The sequence below is a fragment of the Phyllobates terribilis genome, unplaced genomic scaffold, assembly GCF_046119375.1.
Source record: "Phyllobates terribilis strain yellow unplaced genomic scaffold, ASM4611937v1 Scaffold_2__4_contigs__length_985480577, whole genome shotgun sequence".
Lineage (NCBI taxonomy): Eukaryota > Metazoa > Chordata > Amphibia > Anura > Dendrobatidae > Phyllobates > Phyllobates terribilis.
Genome location: NW_027362762.1, coordinates 209,770,011 through 209,786,551, shown reverse-complemented (window position 1 = coordinate 209,786,551; position 16,541 = coordinate 209,770,011).

Here is a 16,541-nt window from a genome sequence, read left to right as displayed (position 1 = left end):
AATCTAATTTTTTTCTGCATCTAGCTCTTAAAAAATATTTAGGCTTCTAGCAGTGTGTGGGACTTGTTCTATTAGTCCATCTATACTAACCTCCACCAGGTTGCAAATTCAATCTAATTTTTTTCTGCATCTAGCTCTGAAAAAATATTTAGGCTTCTAGCAGTGTGTGGGACTTGGTCTATTAGTCCATCTATACTAACCTCCACCAGGTTGCAAATTAGAAATATTTTTTATCTGCATCTAGCTCTGAAAAAATATTTAGGCTTCTAGCAGTGTGTGGGACTTGGTCTATTAGTCCATCTATACTAACCTCCACCAGGTTGCAAATTAAAAATAATTTTATCTGCATCTAGCTCTGAAAAAATATTTCAGCTTGTAGCAGTGTGTGGGACTTGTTCTATTAGTCCATCTATACTAAACTCCACCAGGTTGCAAATTCAATCTAATTTTTTTCTGCATCTAGCTCTGAAAAAATATTTCAGCTTCTAGCAGTGTGTGGGACTTGTTCTATTAGTCCATCTATACTAACCTCCACCAGGTTGCAAATTCAATCTAATATTTTTCTGCATCTAGCTCTGAAAAAATATTTCAGCTTCTAGCAGTGTGTGGGACTTGTTCTATTAGTCCATCTATACTGACCTCCATCAGGTTGCAAATTCAATCTAATTTTTTTCTGCATCTAGCTCTGAAAAAATACTTAGGCTTCTAGCAGTGTGTGGGACTTGGTCTATTAGTCCATCTATACTAACCTCCACCATGTTGCAAATTAAAAATATTTTTTATCAGCTTCTAGCTCTGAAAAAATATTTCAGCTTGTAGCAGTGTGTGGGACTTGTTCTATTAGTCCATCTATACTAACCTCCACCAGGTTGCAAATTCAATCTAATTTTTTTCTGCATCTATCTCTGAAAAAATATTTCAGCTTCTAGCAGTGTGTGAGACTTGTTCTATTAGTCCATCTATACTAACCTCCACCAGGTTGCAAATTCAATATAATATTTTTCTGCATCTAGCTCTGAAAAACTATCTAGGCTTCTAGCAGTGTGTGGGACTTGTTCTATTAGTCCATCTATACTGACCTCCATCAGGTTGCAAATCCAATCTAATTTTTTTCTGCATCTAGCTCTGAAAAAATATTTAGGCTTCTAGCAGTGTGTGGGACTTGTTCTATTAGTCCATCTATATTAACCTCCACCAGGTTGCAAATTCAATCTAATATTTTTCTGCATCTAGCTCTGAAAAAATATTTCAGCTTCTAGCAGTGTGTGGGACTTGTTCTATTAGTCCATCTATACTAACCTCCACCAGGTTGCAAATTCAATATAATATTTTTGTGCATCTAGCTCTGAAAAAATATTTAGGCTTCTAGCAGTGTGTGGGACTTGTTCTATTAGTCCATATATACTAACCTCCACCAGGTTGCAAATTCAATATAATATTTTTCTGCATCTAGCTCTGAAAAAATATTTAGGCTTCTAGCAGTGTGTGGGACTTGTTCTATTAGTCCATCTATACTAACCTCCACCAGGTTGCAAATTAAAAATATTTTTTATCTGCATCTAGCTCTGAAAAAATATTTAGGCTTCTAGCAGTGTGTGGGGCTTTGTCTATTAGTCCATCTATACTAACCTCTACCAGGTTGTAAATTAAAAATAATTTTTATCTGCATCTAGCTCTGAAAAAATATTTCAGCTTCTAGCAGTGTGTGGGACTTGTTCTATTAGTCCATCTATACTAACCTCCACCAGGTTGCAAATTCAATCAAATTTTTTTCTGCATCTAACCCAGCCAATACTTTTGGGCTAATACCACAGTTTGGCTACTCAGCCCTGCTCGGTTCCCATCCATTGTTTTTTGTGCAAACAACTCCAGAGTTGTCAATTAGTTAACCACCAAAATGAGTGGAAAAAGGCCTGCTGCTGGTGGAAAGGGGAATAGGCGTGTTGGGAAGGGGAAAAAAGGTTGTGTCCGTGGGGTAGGTGTTAAAGCAACAGTAACATCTGCAGAAGAAAGACCATCTTCCAGCCAAACTAAGATGTCTACTTCTTTTAGCGGACAATGTGATAAGATCCCTTTCTTACGGCCACGCCAATCGCTACAAATTCCAGATGAGGCACAAAAACAGCAGGTGCTTCAACGGATATCAAGTGCTCCTTTAAGTGGGCTCTCCTCCACCTCAACTTCAACATCACAAATACTTCAGTCCTCAGAGGTGTCACAACAGTCGCACTTGCTTCCTCACTGCTCCCAAGTCTCCAGCTGCCCGTCTGAGTATGGGGTAGAACAGATGGTTGAGTCTGCAGAGCTGTTTACTCATACTATAGCCTGGGAATCAGAGGTCGGCTCCAGAGCTTCTGTGAATCCAGACGAGGAAATGATCTGCACTGATGCCCAGAATCTTTATGAGTCGGATCCAGGACCAGACGCAGAAGGTTCTGACCATAATGTAGACCCTCGTTCCCAAACTGTAACTCCTGTTGGTGGAGACAATGAGGAAGACGATGATGAGACTCAAATACCTGATTGGAGCGACAACTTTAGTTTTTTGTCAGGGCAGGAAGAGGTTGGCTCTGAGGACGACGGGTGTGATAACACACAGGGTGATGATGACGATGTTGGAGATCCCACTTACTGTCAACCCACAGTCAGCCAAGAGATGAGGTCAGCAGAGGAGGTGGAGGAGGATGCTAGTGATGACGAGGTTAGGTTGCGCCTTCCTGGACAGAGACGTAGTAGTGGAAGCACGTCAACAACTGCATCCTCAAACACAACTCTGCCTCTGACCACAAGTCGTGGTGGCTCTTCAGGTCGCATGGGTGCTAAGCCTTGCATAGCCTGGGCATTTTTTCAGATCGATAAAGATAACCCAACTCGTGTTATCTGTAACATTTGTCAGCAAAAGCTAAGTAGAGGCCAAAAAATACATAGTTTGAGTACTTCATGCATGAACCGGCACATGGATATGAAGCATAAGTTGCAGTGGGAATCTCACTGTGCTACAATGCGGCCTAGCCGGCCGGGCCAACCACCGTCTGCCACATCTTGTGCATCCGCGGCCTCTTCATCCTCTGTGACTGGGGGGACAGCAGTCACACCTGTTTTGGGACGCAGACCAGCCACCTCTTTAGCCGCAATAGCCAGCGTGATTGGCAGGTCATCATTTTCTTAGGAGGTGGAAACACCAGCTGGTGTTCAGCGCTGTCCGACATCGATAGCACCACCTTTGGATCAAGGAAACCTAACATGTCCGCCTGCATCTTCCTCACAGATCGGCAGTTTGCCGGGGACACCCTTCTCAACCCCTTCTAAGCACAACAGCCAGCCCTCGGTCCCTCAGATGTGGACAAGTAAAAGACCATTTACTCCTAGCCATGAGAAAGCTAAGAGGTTGAATTTCACCATCTGCAAGCTCTTGGATACAGAAATGCTTCCTTTCCGCCTGGTGGACACAGAGGATTTTCGAGACCTTATGTCCGACGCAGTGCCCCAGTACCAGATGCCCAGTCGGCACTACTTCTCAAAGAAAGGTGTGCCTGCGCTCCACCAGCATGTCGCACACAACATTACCGCTTCTTTGAGAAACTCTGTGTGTGACAGGGTGCATTTCACCACAGACACTTGGAAGAGTAGGCATGGACAGGGGCGTTACATGTCGCTGACTGGGCACTGGGTAGCTATGGTGACAGCAGGACAAGGGGCTGCTGTCCAAGTCTTGCCGTCCCCACGAGTTGTGTGTCAATCCTCTTTATCTCAAAGTTCCTCCACTGCTTCTGCCTCCTCAACCTCCTCTCGGTCCTCCACCTGCACCCAAAGCCTGTCTGGTCATGCCACAAGCTTTCTAACTGTGCAGAAGGGATCCTGCACACCTCTTTACTTTGCTGGCAACAGGACTCAACGTCATCAGGTGGTTTTCACTTTGAAATGTCTGGGAAATGTGAGTCACACGGCTGAGGAGTTGTGGTCAGCTCTGGAGAACCAGTTTCATGAATGGTTGTCTCCACTGGACCTGAAACCAGGGAAGGCCGTGTGCGACAATGCTGCAAACCTGGGTGCGGCCCTTCACCGGGGCAAAGTCACACACGTGCCTTGTATGGCTCACGTGTTGAACCTGGTTGTCCAGCTATTTTTAGCCCACTATCCCGGACTAGATGGCCTTCTGCAGAGGGCACGGTCGCTGTGTGCTCACTTCCGCCGTTCGCATCCCGCAGCTCAGCGACTTACATCTCTACAGAAGTCGTTGGGCCTGCCACTTCACCGGCTAAAATGCGATGTGCCTACCCGGTGGAATTCAACTCTGCACGTGTTGCAGCGACTGTGGCAGCACCGACAAACCCTGGTGCAATACGTTCTGACGTATAGCCTGGGCCAACGAGATCCAGAGGTGGGGCAAATCACGCTGGAGGAGTGGTCTCAGATGAGGGACCTATGCACCCTTCTGCACAGTTTTGAAATGGCGACGAAGATGTTTAGTGCTGACGATGCCATTATCAGCTTGACTATTCCGGTGATTTACATGCTGGAGCACATGTTAAACAGAATTCGGAGTCAGGTGGTGGCACAAGAGGAGGTGGAGGAAGTAGAGGAGGAGGAGTTGTATGCGGAAGGGCTAACATCTGCAAGGTCCAGACGGTCGGCAGCACCAAGGCGGCAGGCATGTGAGGGTGGGGGAGATGGTTTTACCAGGGCGCATGGTAGCAGCCAAACTAGTGAGGAAAGTGCAGGAGCACAGGAAGAAGTGGAGGACGAACTGATGGAAAACTCATCAGATGAGGGAGACCTTGATCACATTTCTATTGTGCGAGGTTGGGGGGAGAGGGCAGAGGAAGGAAGCATGATTGTTACCTCGCCACCAACAAAACAGGGACTTGGTGCTCCTGGATGCGCAAGACACATGAGTGCCTTCTTGCTGCACTGCCTGCAACATAAGCCTCGAATTGTGAGAATTAGAAATAATTCTGACTACTGGGTTGCCACACTGTTAGATCCCTGGTACAAAAGTAAATTTGCAGAAATTATTCCTGCCATAGAAAGAGATGCACGCATGCAGGAGTATCAGCAGAGACTGTTGCAGAATCTTACATGTGCTTTTCCCCAAAACACTAGTGGTGCACGTAGTGAATCTCACAGTTCCAACTTGCCAACCGTGGGACCGTCGAGTGTTCAGCACTCAAAACATAACAGAAACACAGTATCTGCTGGTAACATCAATTTTGCGGAATCATTTCACCACTTTTTTAGCCCATCCTTTGCAAGGCCACAGGAGACAAGAAGTCTGACACATAGTCAACGCCTAGAGACGATGGTACAGGAGTATCTCCAAGTAAACATTGAAGCCATGACTGTGTCACTGGACCCTTGCTCTTTTTGTGCTTCCAATCTGGATAAATGGCCGGAGCTCGCCACTTACGCCTTGGAGATCTTGTCATGCCCCGCAGCCAGCATTCTGTCTGAACGTGTGTTCAGCGCTGCTGGTGGTGTGCTGACAGATAAGCGCACGCGGCTCTCCACTGATAATGTAGAGAGACTCACGTTCATAAAGATGAACAAATCATGGATCCAAAATGACTTTTCTATCCCTGTGTCATCCTGGGGAGAGTAAAAGCTTGATGATCTGTTAAAATCACCTCACCAACCGTTATAAGCTTTCAAATTACTAATCATGTTTATCTGTGTCTTGGCTGGAAAATAATTTGGGCTTTGTAGCAGTTTGCAGTACTGATTCTATTAGGCCATCTATACTAAGCTCCACCAGCTTTCAAATTAATAATAATTTTTAGCTGCATCTAGCCTGGAAAATAATTTTGGGGCTCCTAGATGCGCAAGACACATGAGTGCTTTCTTGCTGCACTACCTGCAACATGACCCTCAGATTGTCAGAATTCAAAATAATCCTGACTACTGGGTTGCCACACTCTTAGATCCCCCACACTCTTCGATCAACCTTTTCATTTTAATAAAGAACAAAAAAATGGTCATTTTTGAAATTATAAGAATTAGCAGGTTATTAGAAACTGAAATCAAACAGTTTTCAACTCAAAACTTTATTCTAGGTGATGTTACATTTGCACATAGGAGCCCTTGTTCGAAAGGAGCTTCTGAAATCTCTCGTCCATTGAATTTGTCAGGTTTTAGATGGTTTCTGCTTCATTTGTTTTTCATGAGGACAGAATACCCTCCCAGAGCTGTTGCATAGATGTGAACTGCCTCCCGCCATCATAGACACTCCTTTTGATGATGCTCCAGAGTTTCTCATTGGGGTTGAGGTCAGGGGAGCATGGGGGTCACACCATAAGTTTGTTCCCTTTTATGCCCATATCAGCCAGAGATGCAGATGTGTTATGTGCAGCATGAGACGGTGCATTATCATGCATGAAAATGATCTTGCTGCGGAATACACGGTTCTTCTTCTTGAACCATGGCAGGAAGTGCTGTTTGAGAAATAGACATTATGGAGTTCATCTTTACCCCTTCAGGGATCCTAAAGGGGCCGACAATCTCTCTCCCCATGATTCCAGCCCAAAACATTACTCCACCTCCTCCTTGTTGGCGCCGTAGCCGTGTTTGCATGGGGTGTCCATCAACCAGCTATCCTCCACTCCATCTATCTGGACCATCGAGCGTTGCACGGCACTCATCGGTGAATAAAAGAGTTTTGAAGTCAGTCTTCATGTATTGTTTGGCCCACTGGAGCCTTTTCTGCTTGTGTGCAGTGGATAGAGGAGGTCGATAGGATGGCTTACGCACAGCTGCAAACCTCTGAAGGACTCTGCATCTTGTTGTTTGGGGGATGTTGGAGGCACCAGCAGCTTCAAAAACTTGTCTGCTGCTATGACAAGTCTTTTTTGCCGCTGCTCCTTTAACCTGACATAATTGCCTGTAGGAAAGAGTCCTCAATTTTCCCTTATCAGCACGCACACGTGTGTACTGTGAATCAGCTACATACTTATTGATTGTGCGATCATCAGGATGAAGTGTCTTGGCAATGTTGATTGTAGTCATGCCTTGACCTAAACACTCCACAATTTGTTGCTTCTCAGCAGCCGACTCATCCTTTTTCTTTCCCATTTTGGCAGAAAATGTAGGCTGCTTAATGATGTGGGACAGCCTTCTTAAGTAGTCTTGCCTTTCATTGGACACACCTGCCAAACTAATTAGCACAGGTGTCTGCAATTGCTTACAGTGATATAAAGAGCCCTGACACACATCACCATCAATGAGTTTAACTGACAAACAAACAAATTCTTCCCTTATCACTCCTAAACACTTTTTGCATAATAATTTGGAACACAGTGTACATGTGCTTTTCCACAAAACACCAGTGGTTCACGTAGTGAATCTTACAGTTCTAACTTGCCAACCGTGGTCTGTATGGAGTTGTTCAATAAAGGGCCCAAAATTAAGATAACATAGATGGGAGAGGTCTCTATGAATATGAATTCCTAAGTATTTGATACCCTGTGAGGGCCAGGCAAAGGGAAAGTTGGACTGGATGGAATCCTGGATGGATTTGGGGAGGGAGACATCGAGGGCCTCAGACTTCGCTGCATTGATTTTAAAATTTGACCATGTAACAAAGTGATCTATTTCAGCCATATCAGCAGGGATGGATATATGTGATTGAGTGATATATACTAGGACATCATCAGCAAATAGAGAGCACTTGTACTCGGTGCCTCCCACCTCAATCCACTTAATATTGGGGTTATGGCGAATTGATGAGAGCAGGTGCTCCGTCACTAGGATGTATAAGAGAGGGGACAGAGGACATCCCTGCCTTGTACCATTGGTGAATATGAAAGGTGATGAAAATGTTCCATTTATCTTCAGTCTAGGTGACGTATTGCGATACAGGGCCGTGATTTTGGCTATAAAAGGGTCCCCTAGACCCCTAGCCCAAGCTTTTTAAGAGAATAATATATGGCGTGCCAGGAGAATCTATGGAATGCTTTATCAGCATCCAACGAGAGTATCTACTTACAAATTTTTAACTGCATCTAGCCCAGGAAATACTTTGTGCCTAGTAGCAGTGTCTGCTAGTTAGCGGATTATCCCAGCTGTTAAGCAAGCTACACCACCTGTAGTTTGGACACTTAATTTTTTCAAAGGAAATGGTTTGGGCCCCAGGACACTTAGTGAAGAGCATAGGGGAGGCACCCCAAGGCATAGGGGCTGGGACTGGCGGTAGGACGCCTTGCGGTGGACCGCCAAGCTTGATCCTTATAAAAGCTTTTTAACTGCAGCAGCTTTAGTGGATGCTACTGGAGCTGGAATTACCGCGGCTGCTGGCATGAGACTTGTCTTTCAATAGATCCTTGTAAAAGGATTTAAAGTGTACTCATTCAAATTAGAGAGACAATTTAAATTAAAAAGATTAGACCTGCTTCTACCGCAGGGGGGCTCGCTCGACCCACCAGCGGACAGACACCAGTATTGGGAGAGGGGGGCTGGCCGTCAGGGTCCAACGTGGCTCTGGCACAAACCCGGCGACACGGAGGTCGCACGGGCAGGAACGGACTGGCCGTGTCTGCTTCGCACTTTTTTGGTTTTAGAAGGGCATGACATGCCTATATCTGTGTCTCCCCCTCCTTTTACTCCTCCACCTCTTTTCTTTTCGCATGACTATATGTACTTGTCACTTTTCCATGTGTTAGTTGTGTCTTCTGAGCAGTTTGTCAGGTTTTGGACACCTTTGAAGGTGTTTTCTATGTGTTTCTATGTGTTTTTATTTGCCTGCCATTGGTTTTAACGGTGTTCAAAGGTGTTCGTCGAACAGTTCGACGAACAGTTCGGCGAACATACGGGTGTTCGACGAACCGAACAGAACTCGAACACTACGGGGGTGGCTCAACACTAGTCGCAGTAGCTTAACAAGACAGTTTTAATGCCCCTTGGAAGAGTGGTGGAGGTCGCAGTAGCTTAACAAGACGGTTTAAATGCCCCTTGGAAGAGAGGTGGAGGTCGCAGTGGAATAAAAAGACAATATCAATGCCCCTTGGAAGAGTGGTGGAGGATGCAGTAGCTTAACAAAACGGTTTTAATGCCCCTTGGAAGAGACGTGGAGGTCACAGCAGCTTAACAAGATGGTTTTAATGCCCCTTGTAAGAGTTGTGGAGGTCACAGTGGAATAAAAAGACAATATCAATGCCAATTAGAAGAGTGGTGGAGGTCGCAGTAGCTTAACAAGACGGTTTTATTGCCCCTTGGAAGAGTGGTGGAAATTTAGGACTGTGGCCTGTGGGGCGTTGGCTGCGAATTTGCGCTTTCGTTCAAAGCTCTGAAATATGGACAATTGAACGCTGCAGTATGACGTGGACGTGGACGTTGAAGACTGAGAGGAGGGGGCATCTTTGCATGCAGTATGGACAGGGGATTGCCTTGCACGCACAATAGGGGGTTCTCTTACATGCACAACAGCGGAAGAAGCAGCGGTGACACCCGCTGACACTGGTCGTGGACCCTGGGGTTCGCCCCACAAAGTCGGGTGCTTTGCTACCATGTGCCTGATCATGCTGGTGGTGGTCAGGCTGGTAGTTTTGTCACCCCTGCTGATGCTGGCCTGACAGGTGGTACAAATGGCCTTTTTGGGGTTATCAGCAGAGTCTTTAAAAAAATTCCAGACTCTGGAAGACCTACCGGTTGTACTGGCAACGTCCCTCGTGTTGGTGTTACGGGGAACGGTTGCCCGCCTTCTGTCTGTGGCTACCACACTGCTTCTTCCTGCCTTTTGGGGTACTCTGCCTCCCTCCCCCTGTGTGCTGCTGGCCTCGCTCTGCGTGTCCTCCTGCCACGTTGGGTCAGTTACTAGATCATCCACCACCTCCTCCTCTTCCACTTCCACACCTCGGTCCTCCTCCTCGCTTCGTGGCAATTGTGTCTCATCATCGTCCACCTCTTGTGACAAATTGCCAGCGTCACCTTCCTGTGGCCGTGGCTGTTCAAATATTTGGCCATCGCTACATGGGATCTCCTCTTCCACCACTTCAAGCGGAGCAGGCGAGGGGCACAAATATGGAAATGGACCAGTGAACAGCTCTTCAGAGTGTCCAACTGTGGAATCAGTTGCTGTCTGATGACACTCGGCATGGTGGGAGGAAGGAGCATCAGGGTGAGGAGGAGTATGCAGTCGAGACTCATGGCTACTAAGACTTGACCGTGTGGAAGACAGACCAGAGGTGGTGGTGCCCAGGTGACTGGAAGTATTATCTGCTATCCAATTAATAACCTGTTCACACTGATCAGTTCGCAATAGTGGTGCTGTTGTGTGCTTCCCTATTAATTCGGTCAAGAACTGGAAAAGAGAAGATGTGGCTGTTGGTTGTGGCACATTTTCACCTTGACCACGGCCCCATCCTCTTCATGCACCATCACCAGAATGTCCAGTTCCATGTCCCTTGCCACGCGCCTTGCCCATTGTAAGTGAAGTAAAATAGCTTACACTCGCACTATCAATGGCAAAAGGGTAATAAAAAGGAGATTTGAACCGTGGAAGATGAAAAACACAGTTCTAGTTCTCTGGCCTACACCAGACTCTTTTAAACAGATATATTGGTGTCTGAACAGTCAGCGAGACACTGAAAATGTTTTTTTTTATGCAAAAAAGACCAAAAAGTGGATAATACAGAGATTTGAACCGTGGAACTGCAAAACCACAGTTATAATTTCCTGGTGTATACCAGACTTGTTAAAATAGATATATTTGTGTCTGAACAGTCAGCGACACACTCAAACTGTTTTTTTCATGGAAAAAAGACAAGCAGGTTGATAACACCCAGATTTGAACCGTGGAAGAGGAAAAACACAGTTCTTGTTCTCTGGCCTACACCACACTCTTTTAAACAGATATATTGGTGTCTGAACAGTCAGCGAGACACTCAATTTTTTTTGACCAGCAGGAGCAGCACACAGGACTGTAATGCAGTGTTTGTTGGTATAACCACTGCATCTCCTTTACAGCCTGCCTGCCTGCCTGATATCTGGAATGGATATTAGTCCTGAGAGGGACTGTTTGTTTGATTTGGCAGGCTTTAGAGACCCTACACTAACTATTTCGCAGTATAAGGCTGCGTTCACACATTGCGTATTTTCGCGTGCTTTTTTGCGTGCGCTTTTTGAAAATACGCAATGTGCTTTGTGTCTGCCAGCAAAGTGAATGGGAAATTCACTTTGCCGTTCAGACACTGTGTAATTTTACGCAGCGGGAAAGCGCAGTTGGTAAAGAATTGGAATGTCAATTCTTTACGCAGCTGCGTCCTGCGCTTTCTCTCTATTGTGCCCATTATAAGCGATGGAATTACGCAGCGATGTTCACACACTGCGTAATTCCATCGCTTTTTTACGGGGGCGCAGGATGGATACTCACCTACCCGATGTCAGGGGAGAGGCGTCCGGTCCGGTCCGCTCCAATCCCGCTCTTCCAGCATCTGCCGGTGAGCCGATCAGCTGTTAACTAACCGGCTTGTAACCGGCTTCCGGTCAGCTGATTACAAGCCGGTCAGCTGACAGTCTGCTGATCGCTTCACGGCAGATGCTGCAAGCGCAGGACGGAGCAGACGCGTCTCTCATCCATCGGGTAGGTGAGTATCCATAGTCTGTACATACACTGCTAGGGACACACACACGACACATAGACACACAGGACACATAGACACAGACAGTACACACACGACACACAGACACAGACAGTACACATGTCACACTGAAATGAAGTGTGACATTACACATGTCACCCTTCATTTTCACACTGCGTTTTTTGCTGTGCTTTTTTATGCAGTGTGTGAATGGAGGTGCTTTTTTTACCTGCTTAAAAAAACGCAGGTAAAAAAAGCAGGAAAATACGCAGCGTAAAAAAACGCAGGGAAATACGCAATGTGTGAACGCAGCCTAAATCTCTCCCTAGCTCAGCAGCACTGACCCTACACTGTCTGATCCGGAGCGACTGTGTCCAAGATGGCGGCGCCCGGTTTTAAATACTCGAGGTGACGCTGTGCGGCCAGCCAATCACTGTAATGCCCACAAACAACATGGCTGCTGTAATGCACACGCCCGGACTGACTGGCGTGTGCGTGTATATGTAGTGATTCCACTGGACCGTACCAGAGAGTGAATACCTGGAGGGGCGTAACTAACTATCTACCCGATCCGACCAAGGTCGCATGACGGCATACGACGCCAGTGCACCAAGGAGGAACCGAGCAGAGGGACCAGGTGCTACTCCAGATCAGACCCCGGACACGGCTGTTGACCCACACCGGGGAATACAGGAACAGGCAGGTTAGGCTGGCACACAGACTGGTGGGTATAGGCGGACACGGCTGGTATGCAGATGGGTGGATGCAGGCAAGCACGACTGGTATGCAGGCAGGGAGGTACTAGCAGGTACGACAGGTTGGAGCACAGAGTGGATAGGACCCAGTACAGACTGGGACTCAGGAACAGAACCGCAGATTCGGTGGACAAACACAGCAGAGTGAGACCGCCCGGAGTGGCGAGCAAGAGCAGAGCAAGACGAGACCGCCAGGAGCGGTGAGCGAGAGTACAGCAGGACGAGGCCACCTGGAGTGGGGAGCAAGAGTAGAGCAGGACGAGGCCGCCTGGAGCGGTGAGCAAGAGTAGAGCAAGACAAGACTGCCGGAGCAGTGAGCAAAGGGTCAGAGCAGAGCGGGACTGCCGGAGCAGTGAGCAAAGGGTCAGAGCAGAGCGAGACTGCTGGAACAGTTAGCAAAGGGTCAGAGCAGAGCGAGACTGCCGGAGCAGTGAGCAAAGGGTCAGAGCAGAGAGAAACTGCCGGAGTAGTGAGCAAAGGGGCAGAGCAGAGCGAGACTGCCGGAGCGGTGAGCAAGGCAGAGCAGGCAAGAACCGCCGGAGCAGTGAGCAAGGCAGAGCAGGCAAGAACCGCCGGAGCGGTGAGCAAGGCAGAGCAGGCAGGAACCGCCGGAGCAGTGAGCAAGGCAGAGCAGGCAAGAACCGCCGGAGCGGTGATCAAGGCAGAGCAGGCAAGAACCGCCGGAGCGGTGAGCAAGGCAGAGCAGGCAAGAACCGCCGGAGCGGTGAGCAAGGCAGAGCAGGCAAGAACCGCTGGAGCGGTGAACAAGGCAGAGCAGGCAAGAACCGCCGGAGCGGCGAGAAAGGCAGGGCAGAGGGGACAGGGCTCTGTTCACACGGAACAGACTGGAAGGGAAAGGCAGAACCATATACACACAAGATACTTGCAATGAAGTGGCGAGTGGACTCTAAACTCACAAACGGAAGTACAGCGACAATGAGTAGGAGTTAGGTGCTGGTTCAGACTCTGCAGAAGAAGGGAAGGTACAGACATAGAGAAAAACAGGGGACAGGTTAGGAGACAGTTCAGACAGGAACTGTTACTGCAACAAATACAGGAACGAGCCAAGGTAAAGCCAAGTGCTGGTTCAGACAATGCAGGAGAAAGGGAAGGTACGGACATAGAGAAAAACAGGAAGCAGGTTAGGAGACAGTTCAGACAGGAACTGTTACTGAAGCGAGATACAGGAGCGAGTCTGGGTATGCGGCCCCCAGAGGGCGAGACGAACAGGCTAGGAGCGTGTTCAGACAAGCCTAGAAATACAGCCTCCAGGAAAGGCAGAAAGACAGCTGGCTAGAGAGCACAGACAGGACTCAGTTCAGACACGGGAACTGATACTGCAAGGCAGGAAACATAGACAGGACCTGGCACATCAGTGACTAGAAGCCAACTGACAGAACAAGATGCTCAGGCATGGATTCCAAGGAGGAGCTGGTTTAAATAAAAGGTGACAGACAGCAATAGGCTTAGGACGCATTAGGGGTGTGTCTGCAGCAGCTACAAGAAACAGGAAGTTCAGCGGGCGTTGCCCTAAGAAGCCAGAGCAGAACAGAGCAGACAGCATGGAAAGAAACCAGAGTGGCAGTCTGGACTGGAAATCAAGTGCGCGCTCTTGCACAGTGGGAGATGGACCACTATGCAAGGATGCCACCAGGTATCTTACAGTACCCCCCCCCTTACGCCCCCTCTTCTTCAGGCCTGCCAGAATCTTCCGCAGGGAATTAGAGGGCCAATCCTTCTCTTCAAGATTACTTCTACTGTCCACAGGAAGAGACAAAACTGGTCTCATCTGAGTAGCTAGGATGCTACCTCCTATCCAGCCATCCTCCGCAACAGATGAAACGGGTGAAGCACCAGGAACAGCACAGAAGGAAGTCTCTCTCCACTTATTAACTGGTAGCACCCCAGAGGGTTCAGGAGTCAACTGGAAGTCCTCCACCAAGTTGGAGGGGTGCAGAGACTCGGGGGTAACCTCTGCTTCGGGGTACATCTTGTCAAGCTCACAGGATGAAATGGGCGAGGTATCAGGTACAAAGTGTAGAAAAGTCACTGTCCCTTTGTTATCTGGTGGTACCCCGGAGGATTCAGGAAACAACTGGAGGTCCTCTGCCGGGTCGGAAGAGTGCAGAGACTCGGGGGTAACCTCTGCTTCGGAGTACACTAGGTCGGACTCACTGGACGAAGCGGACGAGGTATCAGGTACAGAGTATAGGAAAGTCTCTGTCCATTCGCTACTAGGTAGCACCCCGAAGAGTTCAGGAGACAACTGGAGGTCCTCCGCCTGGTCAGAGGGGTGTAGAGACTCGGGGGTAACCTCTGCTTTAGAGTACACTAGGTCGGACTCACTGGACGAAGCGGGCGAGGTATCAGGTACCGGGTGTAGGTAAGTCTCTGTCCATTCGCTACTAGGTAGCACCCCGAAGGGTTCAGGAGACAACTGGAGGTCCTCCGCCTGGTCAGAGGGGTGTAGAGACTCGGGGGTAACCTCTGCTTCGGAGAACACTAGGTCGGACTCACTGGACAAAGCGGGTGAGGTATCAGGTACCGGGTGTAGGGAAGTCTCTCTCCATTTGTCATCAAGTGGTATCCCGGAGGATTCAGGAGGCAACAGGGGGTCCTCCGCCAGGTTGTAGAGGTGCACGGACTCGGAGGTAATCACTGCTTCGGAGTACCCTTGGACAGGCTCACCGGGTAAAGTGGGTGAAGTATCAGATATCGGGTGCAGGAAGTCCTCCTGTGTGGATTCTGGGTGGGCAGCAGTCTCTTCGGGCAGAAGAACTGGTGCACTACCCACGCACATTACCCATTGGGGCTGCTCCGGGATACTGGGAAGTGAAGCTTCAGCAGGGACTTCAAGGTTGGGGTCAGGAGGTCTTTGGGAGGACAGACCCTGGCGTGACGGCTTGCCTCTACGCCTAGCACGTCTGGACTGCCTCTTGAGGTTGGGAGAAGTATTCCGGAGAGCGTAGTCATCCTGTGTGGATTCTGGGTGGGCAGTAGTCTCTTCGGGCAGGAGGACTAGTGCGCTACCCACACACATTACCCATGGGGGCTGCTCCGGGATATTGGGAAGTGAAGCTTCAGCAGGGGCTTCCGGGTTAGGGTCATCGAAGACCATTAGAAAGGCCACCAGGAAGGCCTGCAGGTCCAGGACGATAGGATCCTGTGCGTCCCATAGTGGGGTGATCCATTTCAAGGCATCACCCGCTAGGTAAGACATCATGAATCCCACCTTAACCCGATCGGTGGGAAAATTAAGAGGGTAGAACTTGAAGTGTAGCAAGCATTGCTCCACAAATGCATGACTCAGTCTTGGATCCCCATAGTACCGTGGCGGATCCGCAGGAACAAGTGCTGATAGATCCATCTGGACGGGTGCGTAATTCCCCTGGAACTCAGCTGGTAGCAAAAAAAAAAAAATTTCTTCTAGATGCACGTATTCGCTGAAAAACGTCTCAGAGAACGAAGGCCGTGGGGCTCAACGGGAACCATGGCCTGAGCATGCTGTAATGCACACGCCCGGACTGACTGGCGTGTGCGTGTATATGTAGTGATTCCACTGGACCGTACCGAAGAGTGAATACCTGGAGGTGCGTAACTAAGCATCCACCCGATCCGACCAAGGTCGCACGACGGCATACGACGCCAGTGCACCAAGGAGGAACCGAGCAGAGGGACCAGGTGCTACTCCAGGTCAGACCCCGGACACGGCTGTTGACTCACACCGGGGAATACAGGAACAGGCAGGTTAGGCTGGCACACAGACTGGTGGGTATAGGCGGACACGGCTGGTATGCAGACGGGTGGATGCAGGCAAGCACGACTGGTATGCAGGCAGGGAGGTACTGGCAGGTACGACAGGTTGGAGCACTGAGTGGATAGGACCCAGTACAGACTGGGACTCAGGAACAGAACCGCAGATTCGGTGGACAAACACAGCAGAGTGAGACCGCCCGGAGCGGCGAGCAAGAGCAGAGCAAGACGAGACCGTCAGGAGCGGTGAGCAAGAGTAGAGCAGGACGAGGCCGCCTGGAGCGGTGAGCAAGAGTAGAGCAGGACGAGGCCGCCTGGAGCAGTGAGCAAGAGTAGAGAAGGACAAGACTGCCGGAGCAGTGAGCAAAGGGTCAGAGCAGAGCGGGACTGCTGGAGCAGTGAGCAAAGGGTCAGAGCAGAGCGAGACTGCCGGAGCAGTGAGCAAAGGGTCAGAGCAGAGCGAGAC